We start from the raw sequence: 14,444 nt of genomic DNA, 5'->3' as shown, positions 1-14,444 counted from the left end.
CCAACTGCATCATGCTGTTTGGTTGTGCTTACAGCTGCCTCTATCTTAAGAAACCTTTAACCTTTCATACAAATTGCTTCAAAAGCCAAACAGATAAAATCAAAGAAAACAAAACCCCATGACACTTGAGCTTTCGATTGTTGATGCTGTCATTGGGAGGTGTCCGAAAATACTCGCCTGGAAATGTAAGTGATGCTGACCATACAAATTGAATCTAGGAAGGCCTCACAGAGGATTCAGATCTTATTGAAAGTATGAATCATATTCTTGAATTGAAAAGGTCTTATTCGGCTTCAGCTGTACTCAGTTCTCATTAAATGAAACACTGGCCTCTAATGACTTTCTTTGCAGCTATTGAAGAATCTTCAGTTTAGGAAATGATGAGTCAAATCAGGCTTTTTTAAATAAAAAATATCACCCAGCTGTTTGACCTTTGGGCCTGGGCTTGTAAAGGAGGATTTTTCATCACTAGAAAACATGGCGTCATTTCCAGGCATTTCTTCTTCTTCTTTTTAAAATAATTGTTATTTGGTTTTACAAATATAAAATTATAGTAATACCACAACACACATCCAAAATTAAAAGATTCCTCAGAATCTCTGGACTTCCCACCTTCCCCTTCATGGGTTCTGTTGTGAAACCTTCTCTACTGCATCTTTTCCAGTGTTTTTTATAACTCCATTGTCTCCATAGTTCTCGTTATGTTACAAGTGTTATTGCAATCTTGTTAATGTTTTCAACTGCTCACAGTGGTCTCCAATATAAGTTATATTTTTTTCTCATTCCTTATTGAAGTTTTGGTCTTCTTGGTTCCTGAGCTTTCCAGTCAATTTTGCCATTTCGGCATAGTCCAACAGTTTAATTTGCCATTCTTCTCTGGTAGGGACTTTATCTTCTTTCCACCTCTGGGCTAACAGCATCTGTGCAGCTGTTGTCACATACATAAAAAGTCTTCTCTGCTCCCTTGGAATATCAGCACCTACAATTCCTAATAGAAAAGCCTCTGGTTGTTTTGGGTTTTTTAAATAAAAGATATTTTAACATTTTTGTTGTATTGATTGTATATCATTTCCCAGAATGCTTTTATTACCTTGCAAGATCAAGCCTTCTAAATTCAGCCCGTGGACGGTCCAGGAATCAGCATATTTTTACATGAGTAGAATGTGTCCTTTTATTTAAAATGCATCTCTGGGTTATTTGCTTTTCTTTAAAATGCATCTCTGGGTTATTTGTGGGGCATAGGAATTTGTTCTCCTCCCCCCCCAAAAAAAGTCCACCCCCCCACAAGGTCTGAGATACAGTGGACTGGCCCCCTGCTGAAAAAGTTTGCTGACCCCTGTCCTAAGTCATGTGATCTGAAGTATCTGAACGGAAGGGGCTTGCCAAAAGAGTAATAACAACTCAACTATGGCAGAGGTAGTACATATCGGGCTTACTCCTTAGTTCCAAATGCTCCTCTTGGCTTCCGTTCAAGGAGGTGGTGGAGAAAAGAAGGCAGTTAACCTAAGACCGAGAGACAGAAAGCAAATCCACCTTAGCAGAGTATGGGTGGGGTACCTGTTGCCCTCAATACATTGCTGGACCACAGCCCTCATCATTCTTAAACATTGGCCATGCTGCGTTGGAGTCCCCAAACCCTGATGTAGCTGGTGCCTTGAATGACTCAGCTACATGACGTGTGATTAGATAAAGCTAAAGGACCCTTGGACGGTTAAGTCTAGTCAAAGGCAACAATGGGGTGGCAGTGCTCATCTTGCTTTTAGGCCGAGGGAGCCGGCGTTTGTCCACAGACAGATTTCTGGGTCATGCGGCCAGCCTGACTTAACTGCTTCTGGTGCAACAGGACACTGTAACGAAAACCAGAGCACATGGGATGCCATTCACCTTCCCACCACAGCAGTACCTATTTATCTACTTGCACTGGTATGCTTTTGATCTGCTAGGTTGGCAGGAACCGGGACAGAGCAGTGGGAGCTCACTCCGTCACGGGGATTCGAACCGCTGACCTTCCAATCGGCAAGCCGTGATTAATTACAGGTGTCTCCCCACTTATGTAGAGGTTACGTTCCCAGGTATCATGCATCCTTGTGAAATCGCATAGAGTGGGGAACACCACCTAAAATTCTAAACTCCGCCCCAAATCCACAAAAATCAACCGAACGCCACCACAATTGGTTCCTCCAAACCTCCTTTTTCAAACCCAAACTCTCCACAGGGCTCAAAGGTCAGTGCAAAGGCTGCTGAGATTGCAGTTGCAAAGGCTCCTGGGATTGCTAGCCATTATCCCGCTCTTCTGTGCAGTTTTTGCATTTCCCCCTGCTCTTTTTATTCTGTTTTTGCCCTTTTATGCTCCTTTTTGCAGTTCAGATCAATTTATTCCATTGTTTCCTGGCACCGCGCTCATGCGCAGTCCCACGTGAGTCAAATGTGTGTGTAAGTGGGGAAGCACCTGTAAGCCAAATCCAGGCAACCTGCCATGCTTGAGTTCTGCCCATTTTTGCAGTGCCAAGCAGGCAGGGGAAAACAAAACAAAACAGGAGGCTTATTAAGTGAACTAGTAAGTCACTATATATAGTTGTTGGCCTCCATTCAGAGTGGTGGGTAACAGGTTCCACAGATCTCCGCTAGCGGCAAAAGAACAGGCTAACTTTGGAAGCTTAGTGTGGTGTAGTGGTTAAAAGCGGTGGACTCGTAATCTGGTGAACCGGGTTCGATTCCCCGCTCCTCCACATGCAGCTGCTGGGTGACCTTGGGCTAGTCACACTTCTCTGAAGTCTGTCAGCCCCACTCACCTCACAGAGTGTTTGTTGTGGGGGAGGAAGGGAAAGGAGAATGTTAGCCGCTTTGAGACTCCTTCAGGTAGTGATAAAACGGGATATCAAATCCAAACTCTTCTTCTCTTCTTCTACTCTGCACTGGAAATCCTTAAGATAACGAGTAAAACCTCTCTTTGGGGGTGACTTAAATATACACATCCTGTCTCAGGGCAATGTGATGGACTGATGATTATGGAGGTTCCTTCCAGTTCTGTGACAGTGAAGTTATGACTAAATTACTAATGGACTGAAAACCTTTTCCAGCCCATTAACACCTACAGTAATGTACTGAACAGCCTGCAGGGCTTTCCAACCAGCTTTGTACATTTGGAGACGGTGCTGTTTGTGTCTCTCATGAGGAGCAAATGGACCTTACATTTTTTTTCATGGCTGGTGTGGTGTTGGTTCCCTCGCTGCATGATGAGTGCGCTATGTGTTTTGGGTTTAGGATCCCCATGATGTGAAGAGAAAATGCTTCTCTAGTCGGTAGTGTTCACGTCACCTTTCAAAATGCTCAAGACCAGATAGGTTGTGTTACTGTAGTGATAACATTTATTATTTGGGGCAAAGTTAAAATGCCACCCTAATTTTACTGCACCACCTGCATGGAGCAATGGCAGAGACATTTTAAAACTGGGAGGAGGAGTGAAGTTGGTGCAAAACTCACCCCCCCCCCCCGCAGAGTTCTGCAGAAAATCCTATTTTAGCCAGATGGGCAGGGTGTAATAATAAAATTATTATTATTGTTACTATTAACGTCATGTCGTTCCATCATTCGCCCCCAAATTGCACACAAATTTAAAGATAAAAGTTCTTTATATTTTGGATCAAAATTAGACCAGGCTGGGAAACCTTTTTTAGTCTAAAGCTCACATTTGCTCATGGAGAACTTTTCGGGGACCACACACAAGTAGTAAAAGAAAAGAAAAGGAAAAGGAAAAGGACCCCTGGACAGTTCAGTCCAGTCAAAGGTGACTATGGGGTTGCGGCGCTCATCTCGCTTTCAGGCTGAGGGAGCTGGTGTTTGTCCACAGACAGCTTTCCGGGTCATGCCCCCAGCATGACTAAACTGCTTTTGGCACAACGGGACACTATGACGAGTGCCAAAGTGCACAGAAACATGGTTTACCTTTCCACCGCAGCAGTGGTACCTATTTATCTACTTGCACTGGCATGCTTTCGAATTGCTAGGTTGGCAGGAGCTGGGCCAGAGCACCAGGAGCTCCCCCGTTGTGAGTATTTGAACCTCCGTCCTTTCCCTTTTTACTTTTTTTAATGCATGGATTGGAGCGTCTTCATTTGATTGGATGCTGCAATCATTTTGTGCCCTGTGTAATGTTGTAACATACATCTACATGGCTTTGCTTGATTTGGAAGGGGCAGAGGGAGAGGACCTATGAGCACCGGTTATGCACTCTGTCAGGCAAAGTGTATAAAGGATGATCCAGCCCAAAGGACCATATTTTGCCAACAGAAAAAGCACACTCATTTTACTTGAATGAAGCTATTTTCTACTAAGCATTTGCCAGGTCCTAAAGGACAAGGAATGGAACAGCAGTAAGAGATTCAAGCGGAAATTAAACTTACCGTTCATGTGGGTGGGGAAGATGTGAAAATGAAAGGGTATCTTCCAAGGGGCTTAAGAGTGGGGGAGCTGTATGCATCACCAGTTATAACAGATGGTCAATCCAGCACAAAAGCTGATGTGTTGTCACTGAGAAAACATTTACTTCTGTCGTAGTTGTCTGCTGTCCAAAACCATGGTGGCGGTTAGTCATCACCTTCCAGAAGCTGCTGTCACCGAATCAATGATGTTTCTGCCCATGAAACATAAATTGCCGTCACTGCTTAAGTATCGTGGGATGAAATTGGATCAAGACAATGAACACCAGCAAGCTCTGTTGCTGGAACCTATCCCTTTTGATCCAGTAAGTGACAGATGCACTTTGTGAACATTCCTTGCTAACGAAACCTGTCAAAACATGGGTGATTTCTTCAAATCTCTCTAAAGATGTAAGGAACATCAGACTCTAAATGCAGGATGCTTTTGTTTTACCTTAGGCGGAAGGCAGACATCAGAATTTCAAAGGACAAGGGTTCCTCCGGTTTGCATCAAACGTTTCAGTTCAGCAAAATGTTCACATGTCTTTCATTTGCTATCAGCACGATAAGCATGCAGGTTTAAAAAATGTCAGCCTAGCAGATCAGCTCAGTTCTGGAAGCGCATCCTGTCTCTTAAACAAGCAATATTCCCAGGTCTTCTTCCCTCATTTACAGGCTGCAAATTGCAGATGAATTCAAACATGAGACCGGATTCGATGGTACTTGTAGAAAGAAGGATCAATGTTTTGCAACAGGATGACACACCAGCTGTTTTTGTGTGGGGAGGGTTGAAGGAGCGGTGAGGTTGGCATTGTGCAAACTTAAGAGGCATGCCAGTCTGGTCTTTCCGCTAGAGTGTATTTGCACTTTGCTGGACTTGCTGTCACTTCACCCTTATCCTCTCCCTCTTGGTAAACTGCAGTACAATGAAAATGGGAGATCAGGTAAACCCTGCTGCTGTAGGTGGCGCTGTGGTCTAAACCACTGAGCCTCTTGGGCTTGCTAAACAGATGATTGGCGGTTCGAATCCCCACGACGGGGTGAACTTCCTTTGCTCTGTCCCAGCTCCTGTCTACCTAGCAGATTGAAAGCACACCAGTGCAAGTAGATAAATAGGTAACGCTGTGGCGGGAAGGTAAACAGTGTTTCTGTGCACTCTGGTTTCCTTCACAGTGTCCCATTGTACCAGAAGTGGTTTAGTCATGATGGCCACATGATCCAGAAAGCTGTCTGTGGACAAAATGCCATCTCTCCGCCTGAAAGTGAGATGAGCGCCACAACCCCATAGTCGCCTTTGACTGGACGTAGCCTTCCAAAGGTCCTTTACCTTTCTTTTTTTTTACCACCTGCTACTGCTGAGATACCTCTCTTTCTTTCCTGTGTTTGACGGTCTCCTAGCCTCTCTTTTGAATTAAGATACTGAAAATTTATTGTTGTAGATAAGTGACCTAAAACAAAAGAATTTTGAAGAAAACCAGTAGCTGGAGGTGCAAGCAGTTGCTAATTTGAGACCATCACATGATGGCGATGCACAGCAAAAATTCAGATCAGCATCATACTGATCTGTATGTGCTTTTGAATAATAAAGATGATGGACAATTAAGCTAACTGCAAGTAGAGTAGTGTACATGCAACATGCAGCAACTATTCATTTCTCCATGGTGAAAACTGCCAATCTGCTCTCACAGATAAATATCCCAAATATGCAAGGTTACAAATGCACCGTTGTTGAAATATCTGCCCAATTGAAACAAAAGATTCAGCACATTTCTACGGTCAGCTGCACAGTGGACTCTCAAAATTCTCTGGCTAAGGAGAGGTTTTTGAAAACACTGTTAAATAGGCTGAGAATTCAGTGGCAATCAGACAGTCTAAAGCAATACAAATGTGCAATTGAAACGAAAGTGGTTTCAATCCGTTGAGCACTTTTGCTGACACATCAAGCAAGCCCTTTGCTGCCCTAGTGTTGCTGAACTTTGCCAGATGAATCCCAACGAGGATGGAGATAAGTGTTTGCAGTCAATTGTGAGTTACACTGGGAGTGTACTAAATTTAGATTACCTTTTCTCAAAACCCACTGGCAAACATCAGCTCCTATAAACTTAGTTAATCAGATGTTTGCATGGTAAACCACAACCAACAAAGAACTCAACTGGTGGTATGTTCTCTTGCCCATTTCAAGATAATGAGCACAATTCTTGAGCCAAAAAATACAGAGAGTAACAAACAGAATATGCATCAGGCTACTTGGGAGTTGTGTCCAGTTGGCAGAGCAAGTCTGTCCTTTATTCATCTTATTCCAGTGCTGGATTGCATAATCATGATTTAAGCAAACTTGAATGACTGTTCCTGCCCCCTAAACCTGACACCTACCTTTTTATAAACAGCAAACACAAATTCAAGTGATTCATTTTGATTCAACCTTGTGTGATTCTCCAACATTAGAGAAAGCAGAGTTTGGAAGGAATGACATCACGATTGTAGGATTTTACTGGAAAGACTTTTACAACTTGCTTAGTATGGGAGTTTGGGTGCTGTATATGAAAAACCTTAAAGTTACACATTAAAATTTAAAATCTAATAACAAGATCTGATGATGTTAAGGATTAACCTACATGAAATGATTAAAGAGAAGCTTTTAAAGGGATTCCCGTTCATGAAAATGAATGCACCACAAATTTATCTTTTTCTAAAAGAATGAAAGGGTCATTAGGTGTTATTGTAAGTGACGGAAAATGTCCAAAAGATGCAATGTCCTATCTGTGATAATAATGAAAAAATAGGGAATGCAGGAGGGGGAGAAAGGAACTAGAATACTGAAGAGGCAAATATGGTAGTATAAAAACTGTGAGTCTCAAATTTGTTTCCAAGTAGTGGTCACTCATTTTGCATTATAATTAGGACTAGATGAATAGCCATTATGGACATGAAAATGTTTCCAAACTTTCTCCTTTGTATCTGTTGCTTGTTATTTACAATTCTTTTGCTTTCGTTTTCCATTATTCATTATGTTACTTTCTTAGGTGCTGCAGATAAGTTAGGAACTGAATCCATTTTGACAGTCCATTTTTTAATTCATTGCACTCATTTTGGCCCCAATTTTGATTTGATTTTTAAAGATTCCTATAGCCCACCCCTGGCAAACAAATAGGCAGCAATTAATGATTTGAGGGGGGAGGGGATTTCGTCACTGGCTGCTGGAATGTAGGCACTGTTATTCTGCATTGAACATGAAGCAGCTATCCAAACGTTTCAAAAGAATATAAAAGGAAAATCTGAAATTTAGATATGGGCGTTCACCCAGAAATTGCAGTTTCCCTACAGAGGATCCAGGCTATGGGTCAAAATGCATCACTTGGCTTCCTTGATATTGAGAAATCATGTGTCTGATGTAGAGAATGATTCTCTTCCCCACAAATTACCCTAAATTTACATAAACCTTTCTATAAGCTGTTGCGTTTGCAAAGTAAAGGAAGGATTGGACCCTGATTAAAAAACAAGACACGAGGCTTTGACCAGCAAGGCTCTCGGAGAAAGTGCGTCCACCACACCCCTCGCCAGGCCATTTTATTAGCAAAAGAATCTTTTACACAGTGCTCGTAAGAACCAATCATATTTCCTCTGAGCATTTCATCAAACCCCACGTGGGGAAAACGTTACACCACTAAAACTAATTAAGCACAAATATTTCTGGGGTAAATAAGTTGAGAACTACAAAGAAGAGTATCTGGCAACCCCGGAGGTCATAAACAATCAGTACACATGATAAGAAGGATGGCCAGGAGGATAGCAATCAGTATCACCTTCATGTGAGATCTGTTTCCTGGCCCTAAGATTAACATCCTTAGATTAATATCAGAAAACTACAAAGACGAAACTGCCCAGTCTTTGAGGACACAGTGTGTACGTGATTTGTGAAGAGCAAGGAGAAATGGGCAGCAGAGGCAAAAGGGCATCAAAAGGGCATGAATGTAGAATCTTATGGGATTTAATCAGAAATTATCGTCAATATATCAAACCCAGTCAACACAATGCTTTCATCGTGGACACGATGGCTTGATGTATATTTTATAATTCCTCATGGTAATCCCATCTGACCCCTACATCAAGCTCTCCAATCCTGAAAGTTTTTCCTGAAAGACGATCCCCTGCTGCATCGGGCGGGGGGGGGGGGCAGAACCATTTAGAATGAACAAATATTTTCCAGCATTTTCCCGTTTCTGCCCTCAAAGACTTTAGTAATGACAAGAAAGGACCTGTTCAGTGATGGCTTTGGGATGTTCTCCCTTGGAGAGTGCTTTCATGTATTTCTGCTCTCAGGTGGAAACTTTTAAAGCCATGGGTAGGCAAACTAATGGCTTAAAGCTCTGGTTTTCCCAGTAGTGATGTATGGAAGTGAGAGCTGGACCGTAAAGAAGGCTGATCGCCGAAGAACTGATGCTTTTGAATTATGGTGCTGGAGGAGACGCTTGAGAGTCCCATGGACTGCAAGAAGATCAAACCTATCCATTCTGAAGGAAATCAGCCCTGAGTGCTCACTGGAAGGACAGATCCTGAAGCTGAGGCTCCAATACTTTGTCCGCCTCATGAGAAGAGAAGACTCCCTAGGAAAGACCCTGATGTTGGGAAAGATTGAGGGCAAAAGTAGAAGGGGACGACAGAGGACGAGATGGTTGGACAGTGTTCTCGAAGCTACTAACATGAGATTGACCAAACTGCAGGAGGCAGTGGAAAACAGGAGTGCCTGGCATGCTCTGGTCCATGGGGTCACAAAGAGTCAGACACGACTAAATGACTAAACAACAAGACAAATTAAGGCCCAGGGGCCAGATCCGGCCCAATCACCTTCTAAATCTGGCCTGAGGGCAGTCTGGGAATCAGCGTGTTTTTACATGAGTAGAATGTGTCCTTTTATTTAAAATGCATCTCTTGGTTATTTGTGGGGCCTGCCTGGTGTTTTCACATGAGTAAAATGTGTGCTTTTATTTAAAATGTATCTCCGGGTTATTTGTGGAGCATAGGAATTTGTTCATTTCCCCCCCTCCAAAATATAGTCCAGCCCCCAACAAGGTCCGAGGGACAGTGGGCTGCTGAAAAAGTTTGCTGACCCCTGTTTTAAGCATCCCTTGTTATATTCTGGCATGCATGCCGTTTTAATGCTGCTAGTTGAGATCCAACTCCCCCCCCCCAAAAAAAAATATCTGTATGTTCTGTACATTAATTGGATACTTTACTTATATGGCAATAATAACCCTAAAATATTATTCAGAGTTGACTGACATCATAGTTTGATGGGTGGGTAGAGGGACAGATAGAGATAATCAATTTGGCAGGGACATCAGACCACCATGTATGGGGATAAAAGAGGAAAATCCACAGAGCACTTAAAAATATACAATACTGTGAAAAGGAGTAAAATGTTTGTTCTATATAGGCAGCTAAGGTTTGCTGTCAAAATATTGCAATTTATTGCAATTTAAATGCATATCAGCATTTGGAAAAGATGTTGCATAATGCCACTAATGGCAGCTAGTTAATGGAGAGCAGTGGAGTGTAAAATATGTTCATTATTGAAAAGGTTGTCTTTGGCCTTCAAAATCTCAAAATGAGTTACCCAAAGTGGTTGATTGCATTGGGGTAGGGGAAGAATAAGCGTCTGAAAGCATTTCTCACAAAACGCGTCCTTTCGTTTCAGCAGTTGACAGCATATTGGCTTCGAAAATATTTGCGTTCTTTTATGAAGGTGCTTAATTATTTCCACAAAGAGGCAGTGTGCAAACTTTGTGAAATGCCTACAAAATGTTTCTTCGTCATTAACTGCCAACTTATGGTGGATAATTTTTTTTGCGCTTTTAAATGTAAAGTGATTTGAATAACATCGTTGGATTAAATTGCTGCTCTGTAAACGAAATCTGAAAGATAGACACCACAGGTAGAACTGAATTGCATACCGTAGTATACCATTGATTACATTTGGGGGTGGGGTGGGGGAGACAGTCAGTGCTGCAATAAATGAACACAACTACAAACTTTCCAACCTGACATGTACATCAATCTATGACCAAGGTGAGAGACACAATTCCCTTGAGGATAATTTATTGGGGCACATGCTGGAAGTAGGCAGAACTCGAATCAAAATTGGGTGGAGCCATAGCCAAAGGAAAGTGGGGCTACCCCTCCCTCTCTCCCTCCCTCCCTCCCTCCCTTCCTTCCCTTCTTTCTTTCACAACACTCAAACTCATGCAAAGAGAAAAAGCTAAAGGACCCCTGGACAGTTAAGTCTAGTCAAAGGCGACTATGGGGTTGTGGTGCTCATCTTGCTTTCAGGCCGAGGGAGCTGGCATTTGTCCACAGACAGCTTTCCGGGTCATATGGACAGCATGACTAAACCACTTCTGGTGCAACAGAACACCATGACAGAAACCAGAGTGCACGGAAACACCTTTTATCTAACCACCACAGTGGTACCTATTTATCTACTTGCACTGGCATACTTTCGAACTGCTAGGTTGGCAAAAGCTGGGACAGAGCAACGGGAGCTCACCCCGTCATGGAGATTCGGACCACCAACCTTCTGATCGGCAAGCCCAAGAGTCTCAGTGGTTTAGACCACAGCCCCAACGACGTCCCCGGGAAACTACAAGCAGGACCTGAGCAGGTGTTCTTGCCTCCTTTGGCACACTGCCTCTGACAATTAAGTCAGAGCATTGCCTCCATGTTCCATGGAGGCAGAGCATAGCCATGATGGCTAATACTCATTGATAGCATGAAGCTCCATAAATGTGTCTAATCCTCTATTCAAGCCACCCCAGGTTAATGGCCATATCTGTCTCCTGTGGGAGCAAGTTCCATTGGTTATGTGTTGTGTGAATAAATAAATGGTGTTTCCGTGCATTCTGGCTTCTGTCACAGTGTCCCGTTGCACCAGTAGCAATTTAATCATGCTAGCCACATGACCCAGAAAGCTGTCTGTGAACAAACGCTGGCTCCCTCGGCCTGAAAGAAAGATTAGCACTGCACACCCCATAGTCACATTTGACAGGACTTAACCGTCCAGGGGTTCTTTACCTTTACTTTTACCTTTTTACCTTGTAGTTTCTCACAGTGTTTAGCCACTATGAAAAGAGGACTTTGGACTCATAGGTCATTGGCATGAGCCAGGATGCTGTTCTTAGTTTCCTTCATTCCTTTCTTTTTTCTTGCTACTGCACTACTTCACTCCTTATAATCTACATGAATTGAGAGCAAGGACTGCCTGAAACTTTGTTAGTTTGCTTGCTTGCTTGTTTTCTAACATTTCTTTCCTGCTCTTCTTCCATCCTGGATCCCAAGGCTGAGTTCATGGCTCTAGAACCACAAGTTGCCCACCCCTGGTCCAGGGAAGCCTCTTCCAAGAAATTTCTGCAAACAGAATGTTGATGGCCGCAACATTGTACAAAGATGATCACCCAGCAAACTATTCCCACAACTCAGGAGAACCAAATGGGTTGTTTTCACTAATCTTCCACTAACCACGTTCTTCAGAACTGCCAACAGCTAGGTCTTCAACCATGTATTTGTCACTTTTTTTTTTTAATGTAACTTCATCTACTCTGCTATAAAGAACGCTAAGCTTGCTTGCTTAGGTGCTGCAGATGAATTAGGAACTGAATCCATTTTGACACCCCGTTTTATAATTCATTGGAGTTATTTTGGCTCCAGTTTTGATTTGTTTTTTGAAGGTTCCTAGAGCTCCCTTCCTCTCCCCACCCCAACAAACAAATAGGCAACAATTAATGAGTGGAATGTAGACACTTTTATTCTACATTGAACATGAATCAGCCTTCCAAACATTTCAAAATAATATAAAAGGCAAATCTGAAATTTAGAAATGGGCTTTCACAGAAATTGCAGTTCCCCACAGGGGATCCACGCTATGAGTCAAAATGCATCACTTGCTTATTTAATGTTGAGAAATCATGTGTTTGGTGAAGTGATTGAACTTCATGTACCTTGTTATAAAGAACACTAGATAATTATTTTTGCCCATGTAATTGAATACTTATACTCTTATACAATTAAGGTAGCTTTGATTATTCTTTTTCATAGGATAATTCTTCAATTTTTTCTTTCTTTCTTTCAATAGAACAAAGCATGAAAAGGTCACATTTCTTCCCCTGACCTCTTTGCTCATTGGATAACCCTCTCTGGTACTTTTTGGACTGATTTGACCTTTCTCTGGGAACTTTTAAGCATTATTTTCCCTTTTAACCTGTCGCTACCAGCTTGCAGGATGATATTTCTAAAGTTTGTCCAACTTTCAATTGTCCACTTTTGTGCACAGATTAGTCTTGAACTCAGCCTCAATCTCTTTAAAATTGAACATACTGTCCTCCCCACTCACAGGCTGGCTTCCACATGATAGGAGAATGGAGGGGAGGGGAGAAGAGATTGCAAATATGTCCCCCTATTACCAGGTAAAAGAAAAATAGAGTCTAAATTCTGTCTCATTCCATCAAGTGCTCCAGTACAGCAGCGCATTAAAGAAAGAAAGAAAAGCATTTGCGAAAGCCCTGAATAAGCACTTGGACATTTTTGTCTGTGGGATTCAGCTATGAGCAATAGAAAAGGAATTGAAATATATTTTCTTACAAAGCGGAGAACCTTGAACTAAAATGTCAGGTCCTGAACTAGAACACACTGACATGGCAAGGAAAAATAATATCAGTTTGAATATATTTCTTCCATTTAGTAGGCTTATAATTTAATTTTTTTTCTGCATTACATTCCGCTTTCAGAAAACTGCTTTGCAGAAGGCAGAATTCAATACTTTGTCGTCCATGAAGTTTTAATGGGGAATTATTATTATTATTATTATTATTATTATTATTTATACCCCTCCCATCTGGCTGGGTTTCCCCAGCCACTCTGGGCGGCTTCCAACAAAAGATTAAGAATACTGTACATTAAAACATCAGTCATTAAAAACTTACCTAAACAGGGCTGCCTTCAGATGTCTTCTAAATGTCAGATAATTGCTTATTTCCTAGACATCTGATGGGAGGGCGTTACACACGGCGGGCGCCACTACCGAAAAGACCCTCTGCCTGCTTCCCTGTAACTTTGCTTCTCGCAGCGAGGGAACAGCCAGAAGGCCCTCTGCAGTGGACATCAGTGTTCAGGTTGAACGATGGGCCTGGAGACACTCCTTCAGGTAAAAGATGCAGACGCAAACACTAAGTGGCTGCACACCTTCACAGGAAAAAATGGAGAATGCGTACAAACTGTCAACATGCATAGAGGATTTTGCCTGGCCAACCTCTGTGCTTCCAACAGATTTTGAAAGATATCCCCAAGAAGGAAATGCTAATCATGTAGGGTACATGCTGGCCAGCCTAGGAACGAATTCTCCAGTAATCTGTGCATATTGCCTAGACAGTGTACAAAATCCACAAGAAGGCTGATATCCTCTTATATTCACCAGTGGTGATCCATGTTCACAATGCATGTAATCCTTTATCAAAGTTGTCAATGTGTGTGCTATATCATCACCTTCAGTGAATGTGCACAACTGTCAGCATTTATGCACACTAGTCAATTCACATCTATGATTTACGCCAAATATATTTTGGCTTGAGGCTTTGAAAGAGATACACATAAGGAGAACATAAGGAGGCTGTTATACCGAAGCATTGCTCCTCAGCGTTTCCTGCATACAGATGTTGCTGTATGTCTGGGGAGACATACTCTGCTTCTCAGAAACTAAGGCACAACAATATGCCGAAAGTGTTTTCTATCAATGGGGAGATAATCATTGTGAATCAGCAGAGCATACAAGCCGAGTCATTGCTGTAACTGTGCCTGTGAACAACTGCAATTGTGTTAAGTCATTGGATTGGATCCAGAGTTCCTTTGCATCCTCCTACTGTTGCAATAGTGTTAAGGAAACACTGGCGAGCAGCACCTAGTGACAGAAGGCCTGTTCAGATTTTCAGGGCAGATAAGCTCTGAAAGAACATGTCTGAAATAGCTCTCCAGACAAAGGAG

Source organism: Podarcis tiliguerta, assembly GCF_965153285.1.
Source record: "Podarcis tiliguerta genome assembly, chromosome: 4".
NCBI classification, from domain to species: domain Eukaryota; kingdom Metazoa; phylum Chordata; class Lepidosauria; order Squamata; family Lacertidae; genus Podarcis; species Podarcis tiliguerta.
This window is presented reverse-complemented; position numbering follows the sequence as displayed.